General features: G+C 38.3%; 1 protein-coding gene across 1 annotated transcript in view; it reads left to right on the forward strand.

The window, feature by feature from the left end:
• Positions 1–18,616, forward strand: part of Gpc5 (glypican 5) — a 1,182,296-nt gene that overhangs the window by 1,057,030 nt on the left and 106,650 nt on the right. The window lies entirely within an intron of this gene.

An 18,616-nucleotide genomic window follows, 5' to 3' on the forward strand; every position in this document is an offset into this window, starting at 1 on the left:
TGTTTTTCTCTCTCTTTCTAGTCTACTCTAACAAAATGGATGTTTTTGTCATGAATATATTTTTTTACAGACCATGATACTCAATACTGTATATGTGACTTTAGAATGCTGAAAGAAGGGTTTGACGGAATCAATAGTGTAGCTTTACAGAAGTGCCTCATGGCGTGCCTCGATTTTCATCTGAAATGTTAATAACACTTTCAGAAAATCAGCGTACCTGAAAATCACCATTTTTCCTCTCTATGATTTTAAGTTTGATATTCAGGAAATGAAAGCAACAGAAAAAGTTTTGTAAACTTAGAAAATTGGTGCTATTTTCCTTAGAACCACCCACATCATTTTGTTTTTAGTTGCCTTTCATTCTAAGTCACTTTCACACCAATTGTCATGGGGATGATGGACCTCCTCAGGTAACCTTCTGTAGACTCATCGGGAGGCAGTGGACTTCACAGACGTCTCTCCATCTGCTTTCTGTCTGAGTAAGTTACTGTTACCACCCCATTGTCTACCAAAGTCTGCAAGTCACAGTTTTGCCCTTAAGCACACTGACCCTCAAAATTGTTTATTTTTACTTAAAGGAGACAAATAAAAGACAAATATTGCTGCTACTGGATATCCAATGAAGGATAACATTACATACAGATAAAAGAATTTATTCCTTCACTTTAGCAATGTGAAATCTCAAAAATCCAAGTGATAGGGTTTAGCACCAAATCATTATCATGTAGTTGATTATCTTCTACTGGCCAATCAGCCTTCATCATTTTGATAAACTAGACTAACAATAGCTTGTGTTCTGTGCACAAAAATCATGCCCCTTTTGTAGAAACGTAAACACTGTCCGGGACATTCAATTCAGTATTTTTTAAAAGTCTAGAGATACCTTCTTGGATTATTGCTTTAATCAGAGATTTAAAAAAACTAATAAATGAAACCAAAAAAATACATATTATACCTATTTACTTTAGCAAATATGTAGATATATTTTGCTTTACATTGGACAAGGGAAAGTCACTTTACATTGTAAAGAGAACATGTATTAGATTTGTAGAAAACAAGACACCAGGGACGTACACTGACCTCTTCCTTTCTCCCTTAGTAAATGAGTCTGAACACTGGTTATGGATTGTATTGATCATGTATTAAAATGACAAATGAGCTCCCCATTAGCTTGCACACAAGTCTCTTAACAAAATCCATTGTAGCTTGTCAGAAGCAAACTAAGAGTTGAAGTAGACATTGATGGACAAGACCTTCCACTGACCACTGCGACATGCAGATTCTCCCTGATCAAACTGACAGTCCTGACGTTAGTGTGCTGTTATTGATTAAACATTGACTGCTACTAGAGATCATTTTATTGCTGATCTCAGTGCTATAGTTAAAAGACATGGAGCATTCTCAATATAAATTCTTTTTTCAAACTTGCAACACTACCAAATGATATGTTCAACAGCTGGGAAGTGGTGGCACACATTTTTAATCCCAGCACTTGGGAGATATAGGTAGTCAGATCTCTGTGAATGTGAAACCAGCCTGTTCTACAAAAGCTAGTTCCAGGACAGGTTCCAAAGCTACAGAGAACCCTGTCTCAAAAAAACAAAACAAAGCATAATGTTCATGATATCTTGAATTATATTTAGAGCTATTTTGAATAGTGTCCATGATTATATATCATATCATATATATATTATATGTCCATAATTACATATAATTATTATTATATGTCCATGATATATATGCACACACAGATATGTATATATACATATATATATATATATATATACATATATATATATATATATAATATTTGTCTACAAAACTCCAATCTTCTGTGAATGACTGGAGAGAAAAGGGCAGAAACCATGGCCTGAACTATGTAGATACATAATAAAAAGATGTCATGTTGAAAAGAAGATTCCATATGGTTTAGTTACTGAACAACATTGAAGGCCACAAGAAGCAGAACTAAATGTAGTATGTGAAAATTTTCCATAAGCGTAGATCATAGAATAAACACACAGATTTATTTATTTTATTTATGCTCAGTTGATATGTACAGAATGCATATGCAGTACCTAAGCTATATGAAAATATGCAGACCACATAGTCAGTATTTATGCCAGGTTTATAAATGTCATTATTATTAAAAAAAAAACAAATAAAGCAGGAGTCAAAGACCATCATCAAACTACATGAGCAAACTGCAAGAAACCATAGCCCAGCAACAAATGAAGTGTCCGGGTCTCTTGTTAGCAACGGTGAGGGTTGGGGGCTTTTGATCACCTTCTCCAGCCATGCTGGAATGGTGGTTGGCTTTATCCTGTGTGGGTGATCTGCAGGCAACCACAGCTGCTGTGGCTTCATACGGAGGCTTTTTCAATTTTTAATGAAGTAAATGAAGACACCATTTAGATTTGACTATTAAGCAAATCATTCTAGACAAAGGGGAGTTGGTTATCCTGACAAGCTTTTAGCTGTGTTTTCTTAAGTACATAGAGATTGATGTTATTGTCAGTATGCTTTTGTCAACTAATTCACACGCTTTTCAATAGCGTCTTTCAATGATGTATACTACGAGTTTAGTTCAAGGTAAATACATGAAATCACAGTGAAAGGCATTTCCCAGGCATAGACCCAGGGGTTTGAGTTCGATTTCATCAGAGAGGAAGAATCATATTCAGAAGCTCTCACTGACCTTCAGGGTTATAGAATGCACTGGGGAGAGAAGGCCAAGTTCCCTACACAGTGAAGTCAATGGGGGGCTCATAGAAGATTCTCGGAAACCATATTCTCTCCTCACTAGAGAGGGTGTGTCAGTGAGCTATCTTATCATTGCCGCAAGTGTTGAGCTTGGACTGAATATTTTCATAACTCTATAAACAGATGCATATGTAAAATTAAACCAGATTGAAATACTTTTTTATATTTTACACATCTTTAAAAGAACACTTTGGCAATTTTATACAAATATGTTAATGCATTTTGTGTCATGTTGATCCCCACTAACCTTTCTCATCTCTTTCCTTTCTTGTAGAAACCTTTCTTCTTCCCAATAAACCCTCTGTGTGTGGTTGGATTTTGTGGGTGTGTAACTGAATTTAATTATTGCTGCTCGCACAAGCAAAGTTGGGTTATTTATTACAGCCTTGGCAAGGCTAGGTATTGAAAAAGTGGCCTCCCTTCCCTCAGCAACAGTTAGCACTCAGTCCTTGGGTGGGGTTGAGGCATGGTGGATCTGTTATCCCTGTGTGTGAAATGATGTCAGTCTCAGCATTGTGCATGCAGACGTACAGCTGCACTGAATTCATGGATGCAACAGTCATGCCATGTCTAGAAGAACTTATTTCACAGCATTTCTTCCTGTCCCCTGGTCCTTACAGGTCCTTCCTGTGCGATCTTCTATGATGCTCCCTCAGTCCTTGTGGGGGTTGCCATAGCTTTCAACTTAAGGATGAGCACACTAGTGCCATTTGTCCTCTGTACGTGGAGCTGCTGAGTCGCTGCAATAACACCACCCACTGGAGAAAGCAACTTATCCAAGGATGACTGAGGGCAATCCTAATCCAGAATAAAAATATAAGTTTTAGAAGACAGTTTAATACCATTTCCATTATAAAAGAAGTTTGAACAGTCTCCCCAGGATATTCCCAGCCACGGGGTCTTGATCAAGGAATCCAATACCAAGGCATGAGTTTCCTCCTGGAGAGCTAATCACAAATCACATCACAGAGTGACGTTAATCGCGCCATAGTGACCAAACCACTGTGTACTGGTGGGTGGGTGTATCTTGTCAGATAGGTCATCACTATAGCTCATGATACCTTCTGATGACTTCTCTTCCTTAACCACGCTCGTAGGTACCTTCTGGTGCTGTGGTACCTAAGGAATCAGAATGAATTTCCAACCCAGTTCCAGCTTGATTTCTGTCTGCTCTCAATCCAAGTTTGTAGCATCCTCATCCTCAGTTAAAATTTTAGGACCTGTTTTTGGATAGCGCTCAAGAGCCATGTTAACAGCCTGTCTTGTTCTGGGAGCCACTAGTTAGTCAGGAAGCATGGCATATCTTATATCAGGATTTAAACTCAGAGTATTTGCTTCTAGGAGGAAGAGCATTACCTTCACAAATGTCTCCTTAACAACATCTTTGATTTTCAAATAATATCTACACATTTTAAAATTATTTTTTCCACTATGTGTGAGATATAAGGAAAGGCAGGCATATACGGACACAAATGTACAACAATGTGTAACAGTTCCAGGTATTTCTTTTTAATCACTTTATAATGATTTTATAAGTGATGATAAAACTGATAAGAACTTCAACTTATGGTGATGCTCTACAAATAAATTTATTTATTTTGCCTTTTCTTGTCCATTAGTTTTTGAAAAACTAATTATGTATCACTGAGTCCATCTCAGTAAGTTTTTCTTTTCTGAGCTACACCTTAAAATACTGTCACTAGGGAGAAAATGGATTGCCAGAAAAGTGAAAGAGAAAAACTATGAGAAAAAAGGTCAGCAAAAGCAGAAAAATGAAAGGAAAACACATGTAGAAAGGATCAGGAAGAAGATCTTGTTAGCTCTCAGCTAGGAGGATTCATCCTCTGTAGTGGCATTTCCCTGAAGCCCTCAGTCACCTAACTAATTCCCACTGCTAGGATTTATATGATTTTCTACACTTTTGTTGATAACTCAGGCTCAGAACCTGAACTATCCTTCCAATGAATGGTAATTCTTAAATTCAGTTCATTCCAAACTAAGCATAAAACCATCTGCAGGATGCAAAGGCCGTAGGTCTGCATGAAGTGTCACGGTCTTACATCTTCTTCTCAAGATCTGAACCATTAACCACCCCATGATCTCCTCTGTTTATAGTCAAATATAATATGTGTTTTTCTGACCTTCTCCATTGCTGTGTCCTCAATACTCCCACACTAAAAGCATTACTATAGAAACAAAATAAGAATGGGAAAAATGCTTATCGCTGACATTGTCTTGGGGTTTTTACTCTTCCCAGCTGCTTAAAATAGTCAGGCTTAGAGTAGGAAGCAGATCCTCCAAGGGATAATGAGGCACAAAGTGTTCAGTTCATGAAAAATTTACACATACAAATCCTCTTACTAACCATAACATAATTCATCCTTTATTACAAGTGCAGCCAAGACATGGAAATTCACCTCCAACTGTGAGCTAATACTTTCCAAAGAGAAATCTAGAGAAAGCAAACTGTTTTATGGCATTGCCAATGTGTGGCAACATTTGTAAAGGTATCTAAGTGAAGATAACTTTGAAGAAAATCTTGCTTATCCTGAGTTTTGGTGTGTGTGTGTGTGTGTGTGTTCTTAATAAAATAAAACAAAACAGAAATCTAGAAGTGTATATTTAATTCGTATATGATCTTATTTTGTTGTAAATTTCTGCAGCTATAGAATCCAACTGGTAGCACACACCTATGATGCTAGCACTTGAGAAGACGAGACAGAAAGATCCTGAGCCTAGAGTAAAAGTGGGTATTAATTGAAAGAGAAGAATCAAGACCTGGGGGTTCGAGACTAACAAATACAAGAGGAATTCCCATCTAAAAGCAGAAGGCCAGTTTAGCTGGAACACGTGCATTTCATTTAAGTATAAAGTAAGTCATCGGTAGCAGATAAATCTCTAGCCTTCTTACTAACTACACTATGCAGCAAGTAGTTAAAAGCAAAAGTGTAGCTAACTTCTCAATCTTAGAACTATTAACTTTTGTAAATAAAAGTTGTTTCATATGCATAGGGATGCCTTTTCATAGAAAGGATGCTGTTTGTAGAAACCTTAGCCACATCCCTGCCTGTCAAACCATTGTGTTATGGGAGGATTAACTCTAAAACTTTTCATTCCTCATACAGATGATGTAAATAATAAGTGCACATCTTTAACAGAGTTGTCATGAAAATGAGAACATTAGTGCATGCCGAAGTTTTGACATACTTCAGTGTGTTATTATTACAGTCACCCACTGAAAATAGCAAGTGGTAGCTGTTTTCAGCCTACATTTGCATTCTTTCTTCCAGCTCTTTGAAGATAGCTCTGGTAGAACTCATCCATGTTTATTTTTATTTTCAGGATTATTGCACTCATTTTATGCATACATTTTTTCTTTGCAATAATTAAAAATAACAATATTCTGTCTTCACCTGGAAAAGCTAACACTCTACAAATGCAAATAGAAACAAATTGTTTAATCTTACGTGGAAAGGATGCAAGCTTTAAATTGATAAATAATTTTATCAGATAAACGGAATCCACTGTTCTACTTACAAGCAAAAGCAATACCAGATTTGAATTGAACATGTCCATTTCACGGCATAGATTTGTTAGGGTTTAAGTATAAGAAGAGCTGTGTGATCCTGGAAAAAAAATATTATACTTTTTACTTAGAATATTCAGATTTTCTTTTCCAATGCAGCTTTCCTTAAAGTATTCACGTAGTGAATGATGCAAGGCCTACAGACACAAAATAATGGGCTGGTAGGTAATTTTGTTGATATCATCATGGAACAGTCTGTTCAGGTTGACAACCGGCCACAGAGAACTCGCTGTGCAGGTGTTTTCCTGTGGTGTGCTTATTGGTTCTGGGCCAAACTCAGGGTGCATGCAGGCTGGTGAATGTAAGGAATCGGTCTAATGGCCACGTGCTGCATCCTTGCAAAGGGCTTTCGAAAGTCATTAGGCCTGACAAGTGACACGTGTGCTTCCTTGAAACGTCAGACCACAAACAAACAAATTTCAGGCTGAGTTTGCTTTCTTATTTCATTACAAGTTTATCTAGAATTTGCTGGCCAGTGGAAGTTTCACTGAGGTAGAAAGAACTCTAAAGCCATAAAGAGTTTAGATATGACTTTGCTTTTAGCAGAATTTGCTGGGTCTCTATTTCTTCCCAATTCAAGATGGTTCTAACCCAGTGATTTTCCACATGAGCTCCATCACCAGGCTTATCTGTTCCGTCCAAGGCCTAGGTAGAAGTGAAAATCCCAGGCCCCACATTGAACACAGTAAATTAGAGACTGGAGAAGAACCAAGAATATATGTGATTAACGAGCCCTCCGTGTGGTTCTCTATGACAGTCTGAATGTTACTGAGATGAACTGAAAGTCAAACTTATTTGATTTTAAGTATTAAAAACATTTTATGTTACCTAGACCAATAATAATACCAACGTTATTATGCAGATATTTATATAGAAAGTAAAAAAAAATTTTATTGTGTGATTTTAAAATATAATATTAATTATGCTTTTTTTTGGTTACACAAGTCTATGAATGAAAATAGAAATCTTCCAAGCAGAAATACTAGTTTACTGGGATGGGATCAGAGTTCATGTTCCCTATCAAGCTGATTGAATACAATCGCGAGTAAATTCATTCTTAGTTCATGGGTTAACAATCAGTCTTTAGCCTGCACATGAAAGCTCCCTATTCCTCATACACAGGACCTAAAGACTTTTCATTTCTATCCTTGTGACAGTCTAGCTACCAGCCTGAAGAACATTCTCAGTTCACTCTACTTTTTTCATTTTCCTTGTAAAATTAAGAATTCGGATTACACACTTTGAGACTTTATCCTCAGCTCAAGGCTTCTACTGACATCACTCCCAGCAGTATATATATATATATATATATCAAAGTGAAGGAAATGAAGAGCGCAAACAAGGTCCTGCGTGCCTAGACTGGTTTCTGAGAAGGAAAATCCAATGCTAATCACAGCTTTTTGACAAATTTCATTCAGCTCATTAGTCAGTTGTCACTACTTCAGTCTTTCCCTCCCCAACTCTTGAGTTTTTCTGAGACAGGATCTCACTGCATTGCCCTTACATATCTTGATGTGATCCTTCCCCCTATAAGTACAATTATAGACTTGAACCTCCAGTCTTGGCTAATATATTGACATTAAATATTATGTAATTTAAAACAACAATATTTTCATGATTGATTTATTGTCAATCAGAAAAACACATTAAAAAAAAGTCAACAGATAGTCCATATATTTAAAGAACAAAGCATTTTAACGTAAGGGCTCTTCTAAAGAATATCCAAACAGGAAGTTATCATCCCAAGCAATTAGCTCTTATCAGACTCTTAATAAGACATTATTCAGTTTGACCTTCATCCATCCAGGTGGGAATACCAGAAACAGATATCTTTTTAATCAAGGTTTTCATCTTAAGTAAAAACAGAGAGAGCACAAATCAGTTGAATCAATTCATTTCCTTTTGTCAAAAACTTGCATCCTGCAATTAACTCAATTGACTTGTTCAATTTCTATGTACATTCATTAGGGCATTAATAGTGACTTTATTATTCAGTTTTAGACATCACTGGGGTTCCTTTTCCTCTCTTTCCCTTAATTCACAGACACTACAATGCCTCTGGTCACTGTGCCTCATGGTAAGGAAGAGATGAGATTCCTCCTCCTCTCAAGGATGGAAAAGATGTCATTAATTCACTGCACTGTGGTCTTTGGCTTATTATTATGGGTTGTGTGTATTTGTGTATCTAGTCACGAGCTGAATCATGGTCTTTGTCATAAGGCAGGCGAGACTGCCTTTGTGGGAGAGAAGGGGAGGGAGAAAGGAGAGGGAAGGGGAGGGGAAAGGAAGAGATGGGATGGGAGGAGGAGAGGAGAGAAGAGAGGAGAGAGAAGCAGAGTGGCAGGGAGGAGAGGGAGGAAGAGGGGAGGAGAGCACAGTTGTGGAGGAGAGAAAAGAGGAGAGGAGGAGAATAGAGGAGTGCTCATTGATTTTCTGTTCTCGGGAACTCATCTTTTAAAAATGAACATTTTCACATTATTTTGGAATTTATATTTGAATTTATAAGTAAGCTCTTCAAGTTGAAGCTTCATTTGACCTGTGGTCTCCATCGGAAACATTGACATACGGACTGATTTATTACTATTTATTCCCTACTTTTTAATTTTCTAATGAGGTAAAATATACACATGCTGTGAAGAAAATGTAAATGCAGAATAGGTATGCTTCTCAATGGATAGCTGGATTACATAATATAAAAGGTACACTTCTCACCTGTATTACATCTATCACAGGTATACTGCTCAACTGTATTACATATTATCAGAAGCTCCCATCCAGATCACACAAGAACCCCCCTCACGTCACTATAGTCAATGCCCACCCCAATAGGAAGTGCTGCTTAGACTAATTTCTCAAAGAACAGATTTCCCCATCGAAAATAGTATGGAATTTAATACTCACTTAATACTGAGCATGTATTCTATTTGTTTGCAACTATACCTTTGCCCTTACTTCTTCTTGAATGATATGTATAATAATGGCCCCTAGGTGAGCTCACACTGCAGAAAGACAGGATATCCACCTCATTGGATAATATGAAAACGCTAGTCTAGACGAACAAATGCATAATAAGAAACATTAATCAAATGTGAACACTGAGAAAGAATTTGTATTTCATTGTCTAATACAATTTCACTTATTTCATATGTGTAATTACAAGTAAAGTTATGTTATAAATTATATTAGAATGTTGTTAAGTGCCATGTAAGTTTGTTGTTGCAGGCTCTGAGAGTAAAGTTGTCCCTTAGCTTTAAACAGGCTTACTTCAAGTGTTCTTCAAATGTCCTTTCCTGGACTAGATGGCCCCTTTCCTAACGTACTGACAAGGCAAAAGAAGAACAGCAAACATCTAAATACAAAATATTAAGCAAACAGCACAACTCAGAGAACTGTTGGATTTGGAACCATTTCCAATGTCAGTTGCAGTTGTTTATCCTGTGATAGATTTTTTTTTTTACTGGTGAATTTTCTAGACATCTTTTATTTATTTATTTATTTATTTATTTATTTATTTATTTATTTATTTATTTATTTAAGATTTCTGCCTCCTCCCCGCCACCGCCTCCCATTTCCCTCCCCATCCCCCGATCGAGTCCCCCTCCCTCGTCAGCCCAAAGAACAATCAGGGTTCCCTGCCCTGTGGGAAGTCCAAGGACCACCCACCTCCATCCAGGTCTAGTAAGGTGAGCATCCAAACTGTCTAGGCTCCCACAAAGCCAGTACGTGCAGTAGGATCAAAACCCATTGCCATTATTCTTGAGTTCTCAGTAGTCCTCATTGTCCGCTATGTTCAGAGAGTCCGGTTTTATCCCAGGCTTTTCAGACCCAGGCCAGCTGGCCTTGGTGAGTTCCCAATAGAACATCCCCATTGTCTCAGTGTGTGGGTGCACCCCTCGCAGTCCTGAGTTCCTTGCTCATGCTCCCCCTCCTTCTGCTCCTGATTTGGACCTTGAGATTTCTGTCTGGTGCTTCAATGTGGGTCTCTGTCTCTGTCTCCTTTCATTGCCTGATGAAAGTTAATATTCAGGAGGATGCCTATATGTTTTTCTTTGGGTTCACCTTCTTATTTAGCTTCTCTAGGATCACAAATTATAGGCTCAATGTCCTTTATTTATGGCTAGAAACCAAATATGCCCTATCATACAACAAAAGTATATGCTCAACTATGTTCATAGCAGCATTGTTTGTAATAGCCAGAACCTGGAAACAACCTAGATGCCCTTCAATGGAAGAATGGATGAAGGAAGTATGGAATATATACGTATTAGAGTACTACTCAGCAGTAAAAAACAAGGACTTCTTGAATTTTGCATGCAAATAGATGGAAATAGAAAACACTATCCTGAGTGAGGTAAGCCAGACCCAAAAAGAGGAACATGGGATACTGACTCATATTTGGTTTCCTGTGATAGATTTTAAAAGTGGCTACTGGGCTGAGTGGCTTTCAGACACATAGTCTACTGTGCTCTGCAGAGATGAGTCTTTATCAGAAACTCTGGCCCATCTATTTCAGCAGGGCCTCCCCGCCCACTTTTGTAGGCCATTATGAGCACCTGACCTGACAATGCTGTATTTTACAACTACTGGTTTAAGCTAACTGCTACTTGCTATCTGTTCATTTAGTTTTGTTGCTATGTGTTTGATAAAGTCACTTATTTGAAACTTACAGTGTTGCTATCATATATCATTCCTCGAAGACAAATTAAATAAACAATTTCATGTTTTGTATGCCGAGGTGATTATTGATAACTGGTAGATTTCAGAACCTATGAAGGATTTCAAGCTGATGAATTGTTTTACTTCAAACAAATTTATAATTTTCATTGACATTACCCCTTGCTTTATGAGCCTAATTTTTCAGGGCTCATTAATTCACTTTCTTCTGGTGACTGTTATATAGTGTTTGAATCCATATTCATGCCATTGGTCTTCAAAGTCATACTATGCTCTTTTAAAATTCCTGGCTCTTATTTGGCTCATTTCTCTAGTTTTTCAAGCATTTTTCTATGCATGGCTATAACTTCATTGCACTCCCAAGTTTAAGGATGATGAGTTATTATTTCTCTTCCTTGATTGAGTTCATTTAGAAAAATAAAACAAATATTCATTTCCCTGTGTCAGTTCTGCCAGACTCCCGTCTGCTCCTATGATTGGTGCTATCATTCCGTCTGTTCCCAAAGCTGCCAGCAGAGCTCTGTGACTGCCTGTCCAATCTCCCCACGGCATCTCGTAATTCACAGTCTCACCACTGGAGCCCGACACACAAATGTTCACATCCACTGCCTCACCCCCTCCTCAGCCACAATTCACCTGTTCCACGCTCCCTAAACCTCTGATGGCATCTACCTACTGATCAGCTGAGCTACTTAAATCAGCACTCTTCCACTGTCAAAAGAGAAAAGTGGGTCCATCTAAAGAGAAAAATAACCCAGAGATCATCAATGCTAACACAAATCTTGTCAATTACATTAAGAATTTTTAAGTGAATAGCATAAATCCATTTGTAAAATTCTTTTTCTTACAGATTATATGCAAATATAAAATCAAATTGTATCAACACAACCAAATTGTACAACTGATATAATTCAAATGAATAAAAATGAATTTTTAATTATTATTGAATGTTGTTTACTAACTGGTGGTTTTTTGTGCATTGGAAAGCTTGAAAATGTGTTAGGAGCCTGAGAAGATGGTTGGTAGATGAAATGCCTGACACACAAGCCTGAGGACTAGAATTTGGTCTTCCACCACACACATAAAACTCAACCTCACAGACTACCTGTATTCCAAGCACATGAAAAGCAAAGATGGACAGTCTGTGGCTAAGCCAGCCAGCTAGACTGGCTAAGTCCGCAAGTTCTACAACTGCTAGAAGAACACCACCAGGATCTTGCCTCAGCCAATAAAGTGGAGCATGATTGAGGAAGACACTTTATCAACTTCTGGTCTCCATACACACATAAGAATATGGAAATGCATGGGCATGTATACTACACACATACACATGTGAAAAGAAAAACAAAGACAGGGTGGGAGATTAGCTCCATCTCCCATGATACTATGCTATGGCAGGGAACAGGAGTGAGCAGCTCTTCACATTTATCCATGTCTTCTATGAGTAGCCATGCCATTGACATTGAAAATAAATGAATGAAATTTATGCCATGGCAATGTTGAAGCATGCATGGGCAGCCCTTTTATGGCGGCTCTGTTGAACTTGTCCATATTGAGTGCCATGATCTAAGTTGATGAGCATGACTGACCAGGTCTCTTCCTCAAGAGGGCACCAGATCTCATTACAGATGGTTGTGAGCCACCATGTGGTTGCTGGGAATTGAACTCAGGACCTTTAGAAGAGAATGCAGTGCTCTTAACTGCTGAGTCACATTGCCTACTTTTATATGTGTAAAATCCCCCATGTCTTAGGCCCACCTGCTTTGCATTTTCTCAACATAAAATGAACACCAAAGTTGATGTAAATGAAATATTCCTGCCATGCGTAGATGGAAGTTAATATCCAGATACTGTGAGATATTTTATCATAGAAATTATTTGAATAAAATACATATGCCTGGAAAGATATCACAGAATGTCAATTGAAAATCTCTAATGTACATGACTCTGTTCTGCCTCATTATTCACAACCCAAATAATCAATGAGATTATTTTGGTTTGAAACTAGATACCTTGTTTTCTTAATGTAAATGTGTGAATCTGTGCCATATCTCTAATAAGCTTTTAATTCTTTAAAGCAGAAATAGCACCTTGGCTCCCTTGTGTTTTTATATCCTAGCCCAAGACCTTTCTCTTTTAAAACTTCACTAACAGCTCTACTGATTGAACTTATTTTTAGTTAGAAAAAACACCTTTAACATCTTCTTTCCTTTCTTCCTGACATCTCATGAAGTCAGATTAACTCCCTAGTGTCTTTCTCCTTCCTGCATCTGAATCGTCTCCACACTGAAGAGTAATATTAGGAAGGTGCCTTTGTTCATAATAAATTCCAGTTAAGGTAATTCTATTCTTTTTATTTATTTTATTTTCCTTCTCTCTGAATATTCTTTCTATTTTCTATTTCTTGCCAAATCACACGTTGTTCTTCTTATTTTTTCATTTATTCCAGGTGTACATGTATTGTTAGTTGAAAATTTTTGTGGAAAAAAAATGCATAAACCCTTTTCTAGAAAATTCCTATACCTCCTGTTTTTGGCAACATGTTTCTGCCTTTTACTTTTAGGAATGGTTTTCAGTTGAAAAATGGGTATTTGGATGTTATGTGTAGAGGCACCGGTTATTATTTCAAATTGCTGTGTCAGCAGATTCTCATCGACACACCCTGTGGAGGATAAGGAGGATTGCCTAGTAATGACAAATAGATTTTGCCAAAATTCCAGGCTTCACTCATGGAAAAGATACTCATTACTTCTACTAAGGTTGTGAATCTAGTCGAACACCAGGCAACAGGCACCAAAAGACTGTAAATATCCTCCTTCTTAGTCGGTATTATGACACTACAGAGCAGGCAACAGAAAGTCTCCATTCTGTGGGAAAGAGGAAGCTGTGATCACTCTGTGATCTCTTGATGCAAAGGAATTTACTCTTATCAGGATACAACACAGATAGAAATCAGCCCCCTCCCTCCCTTTGATTGGCACTATTAGGAACATTCCTCCCAGCTGACAGGAGGGAGGCCAAGGCTCAGAACTAAAAAAAATCTACATCTAAACATTTGGTTGATTTTATTTTTCAAACCTTCATAATTTCTCATTAATCTCTTCTTAAGACTTAATGTTCTAAGAACAACTTTCATCTTCCAAATGTTCATCTCAAAAGCTACAAATCCTCCTCTTTTACTCATACCCTGAGTTAACTGGACAAAATATCGTATACACTCAGGATTTTTTTAAAATTATTCATCTATTTATTTTCCATTCTGACTGCAGCCTCCCATCCCCCAATCCTCCCCTTCCAGTGCCTCCTCCAGCCTCCCTGCCCTTCCCTCTTCTGTATCTATCCAGGAAAGGGCAGGTATCCCTTGAGTATCAACAAAACATGGCATAGAAAGTTGCAGTAAGATTAAGCACCTCACCATGTATTAAGGCTGGGCAAGGCAACCCAGTATGAGAAGTAGGGTCTCAAAAGCCAGTCAAAGAGTGAGAGACAGCCCGCATTTCCGCTTTAAGAGTCCCACAAGGGGCCCAAGCTACATAACTGTGACACACTTGTAGAGTGCCAAGGTCAGTCTCATGCCAGCTCACTGACCGTCAGTTCAGTCTCTGTGAGTCCTGCTGAGGTGAGTTGACTATGTGAGCCTTCCGGTGGTGTTTGGGAGCCCTCTGGCTCCTAGACTTCTTTCTCTTCCTTCTCCACAGGATTTCTGAACTCTGTGTAATGTTTGGCTTTGGGTCTTGGCACTTGCCTCTCTCAGATAACATCTCCGCCTCTGATGACAATTGGGCCAAGGCATCAGTCGGGTCTCAGGAGAGTTCAGGTTACTTATCCACTATTGCTAGGAGTCTAAACTGGGGTCCTCCCCACAGACCCCTACACCAGGCTTCCTCCCAATCCCCAGCAGAACCCCTCAGCATTCTGCACCTCCATGCCCCACCCCTCAATCAGGTCACTCATGTTGCCAACCCTGCCTGCCCTCAGTCTGCTCATGGGATCTATTCCGCATTCCGGGGCAGATCTGGTTGTCCCCGTCCCCCGTGAATTCTCATGGTTTCCTAGTATCTCTGGGTCTGTGGATTGTAGCATGGCTATCCTTTATTTTACAGCTATTATCCACTTATGAGTGAGAAAATACCATGTTTATCTTTATCGCCGTGGGTCCCCACACTAAGGACGATTTTTTTTTTCAAGTGCCATCCATTTGCCTTCAAATTTCCTGTGTGGTGTTTTCAACCGCTGACGCTTTTAAGATATTCTTGTAACTTTTTTGCCTACTCAGAATCTTTAGTAGGTTGGTCACCAATTCAGTCGCTCTCGTTTCTCATCGTGAGTCTCACAGAGGCTGCCTGGGTTCATGTCTTACTACTTTTCTCAGAGATAATTCTACATGTCCGGGCACACTTCTTTAATGATGGTGTTATGATGGGAGGCATGACAATGCTCTACTCAGATGTCTTCCGCATAGTCTCACTGGGCCTCACAGCACGTGCAGAAGCCCACCTCTGCTCATCTTGCTCACTTTCAGTGCTTCTGCTCCAATCTCAGCTCAGATCTTTCCGTAGAATGGATGCCTCTGCTCTTCCAGGCCACTTTTGTATTCCCGCATCAACAGCAGTTAGACCTACCCATTTTGCTTTTCTCCATAGCCCTGATTGCCACCTGTCATGAGTTTGCTTGTTTATTCAAAAAATGTTAATTTCACTCTTGGAACACAGCTGCTGTCTCCTGGATTTTCAACACCTATAGACCTTGATGGCCCATGGTAGGCACTCAATGATAATGTGTAATCAATTTAATTCAAAATTACTTTAGGCTATAGTTAGGATTTTTTTTTTTTTTGGATAATGTACCCTTGCCAAATACAGATCATATCAAGTCAAACATATGTATTTATAAAACTGTTGATAGTTTTATGGACTATCATCTTATCTTCCTAAAAAGTATATTCTGAAATTTCTTCTAAAGTAGAAGACAAATAATAACTGTATTTCTTGTTAAATACTATATTTTTTAATTACTATTTTTTTTGTTTTAAATAAAATGCTAAGAATAGTCACTATGTGTCCTTTCCTGGATGGAGACAGAAGACAAGGGGATCGAGGGAAGAATGAGGGAAAGTGACTAGGAGGAGAGAATGGGGGAAGGCTGCAACCAGGATGTAAAATAAAAATATCAATAAAAAATAAAAGAATAGAGTTATTAAACTGGGTTATGCTATTATTTCTGATATTAATTGAGGAAAAAATGATAATAAAATCTAACACATTAATAATGTCAAATAATGGATATCTTCATAGTGAAACGCGCCCGTCTTCAAAGATTTTATATGCACTCCTGTGTTAGTGGAAGTCTTTGAGTTTAACCTGGGTTTTTTTTTTTTTGAGAGCTAAAATTTCATAAGAGTAAGATTAAGCACAGCTTCGGAAGCCATAGTACTGGAGAAATATTCTCTATCTTTTTTTTATATTTCCTAGATTGGCTAAAATTTTATGAACATTTTTCATTGTTGAAGATGATGAAAGTTTATTTCTAAAGTTGGAGTTCACTCTCTTGATGAATTGCTAAAAATAGTTTGATATTGGAGAGAAGAATTTCTTCCATTTAGATTGGTTTTTCAGGTAAAGCCAGTGACTTGGTTGGTAGAACAAAAGCCACTAAATTATTTGCACAAAATCCATAAATACTATTTTGAAGAGAAAATGGGTGAATGGTCCCCATATTCCTTTGGATGTCTTTAGGCTTTCTCTTCTTCACATGAGAAGCCCCTTAAATTTGTAACAGCCCACACATTACAAATACCTCATGCCATCCCATCAAGGCCTCTGCTTCTTGCCTAACTGATAATGTTCAGTACATTGTACAATGCTGATTTAAGTATCATTATTTTTGAATTGTTGGTGCATTGGAAAAATGTGTTCCAGGTCGTCATTTAGATGTGAAATGCTTGTGATCGAATAATCTAACAGCATTACTATTCTTCATCGTCTGGAGGTCCAGCTCGATGGCCACTCCTGACCTCCTGACCACCACTCTTTACTCTTTACCATATACTGATGAACTGATGGTACAGAACTCTACAACTAAAACATACATTTCTCAGGACTGTGCACATTTTTAGTAATCTTTTTAATGAGGAATATGACTAGTCAATTTACTTCAAAGAAGATGAAAACTCCATGTTATTAAATGAAAGAGAGTCATTATGTAGATATTATTCATATGGAAAAATACGGTTAAATTATTTTAATTTACATGAATGAAACAATTGCTACTTCTTTTAAAAGGGAATTCCTAGTCTCTAGGAAGAATTTTAATTGATATGAAATTTTTATGTGTACTAAAATTTACTTTGAATGGAGTTCCCCTCTGTCTTATATTCAAAAATGTAGAAAAATTAACTTTTCTCTTTTGCGAAGTGTGACAGATTTCTTCAGCTCAAAGACACTGGGCCCATACTTCTGGTGTCTTCTCTTTCTTTACATTGAAAATGAAGCAGCAAGCTGTTTTCCCCTTGGGGCTTTAATGAGCCGCAGAGTTAGAAGGCCATGAACTGAGTGATGCTGTCCATTTGTGGTGCTGTCGTGCAGCTGTTGTGTTTTTATATATGACAGTGTGTGGCAAACAAAGCGGCTCTTTAATCAGCTTCACCATTATACGCAGCCAAACCATTTTAGGAAACAACAGCATTGCATAAAGGAGAACGACAAACAGGAAGTGTAATTTTCTTCAAGCAACAAGGAAGGAAGTGGGGAAGGAAGCAAAAGTGTTAGAACTGTGACCGATAAATTGAGACATCGTGGTATTTGGGTCACTGTAAAACAATTCTTTGCAGCTGGTTCTCACTTCAATTGGGAGGCAATTAGAGCATATTTTTTCAACAGGTCTGTTTTCTAACATATTTTTTCTATATTAAAGTAGTGGAGCCTCTGATAATTTAATGTCCTCTTAAAGATCAGGTTGCAGGCTAATAGCCAAATTTAGAATCGGATCTCCTGTCCTGGAATTTTCCAGCCCTGGGCAGCTCACATCTCAGCTATCCCTGGATGCCCTGCATGTTGCCTTCCACTTCCTTCTCTAAGCCCTCACTGAGGAACATCCTCATGACTTCTTTCCTAAGCGTTTCATTACGTCTCTCCTCTTCCTTGAATCCCCCTGTCAACACACACCTCTGAGGTCCAGTCCCAGGACTAGATCTGATTACAGCAGGGCTCGGCTTCAGAGTTTCTACAGGTGTCCGTCTCCTCTCAGTATTCCTTCGAACTTACAATGCTTGGTTGTGATTCTTAACTGCCAGTTTTCTTGATAAAAATGCTCAGTGATTTTTCACGTTTTTGCTTTGTCCAAACAGGAACTGGCAAGGCATGCAAAGTTCTTATCACGGTTGTGGTGATTTGCCACAATCCCAGTGTGATACACACAATTAGAGAGCTTTGCACTCTGGGAAACCTGGTGTCAAAATCGGATAGCATTGCCCTCCCCCTGGAGTATCCAGAAGGTAGTTTATAGCTGGGCGGTGGTGGTGCACGCCTTTAATCCCAGCACTCGGGAGGCAGAGGCAGGCGGATCTCTGTGAGTTCGAGACCAGCCTGGTCTACA

This window comes from Microtus ochrogaster, chromosome 17 (assembly GCF_000317375.1).
Source record: "Microtus ochrogaster isolate Prairie Vole_2 chromosome 17, MicOch1.0, whole genome shotgun sequence".
Classification (NCBI taxonomy): Eukaryota; Metazoa; Chordata; class Mammalia; order Rodentia; family Cricetidae; genus Microtus; species Microtus ochrogaster.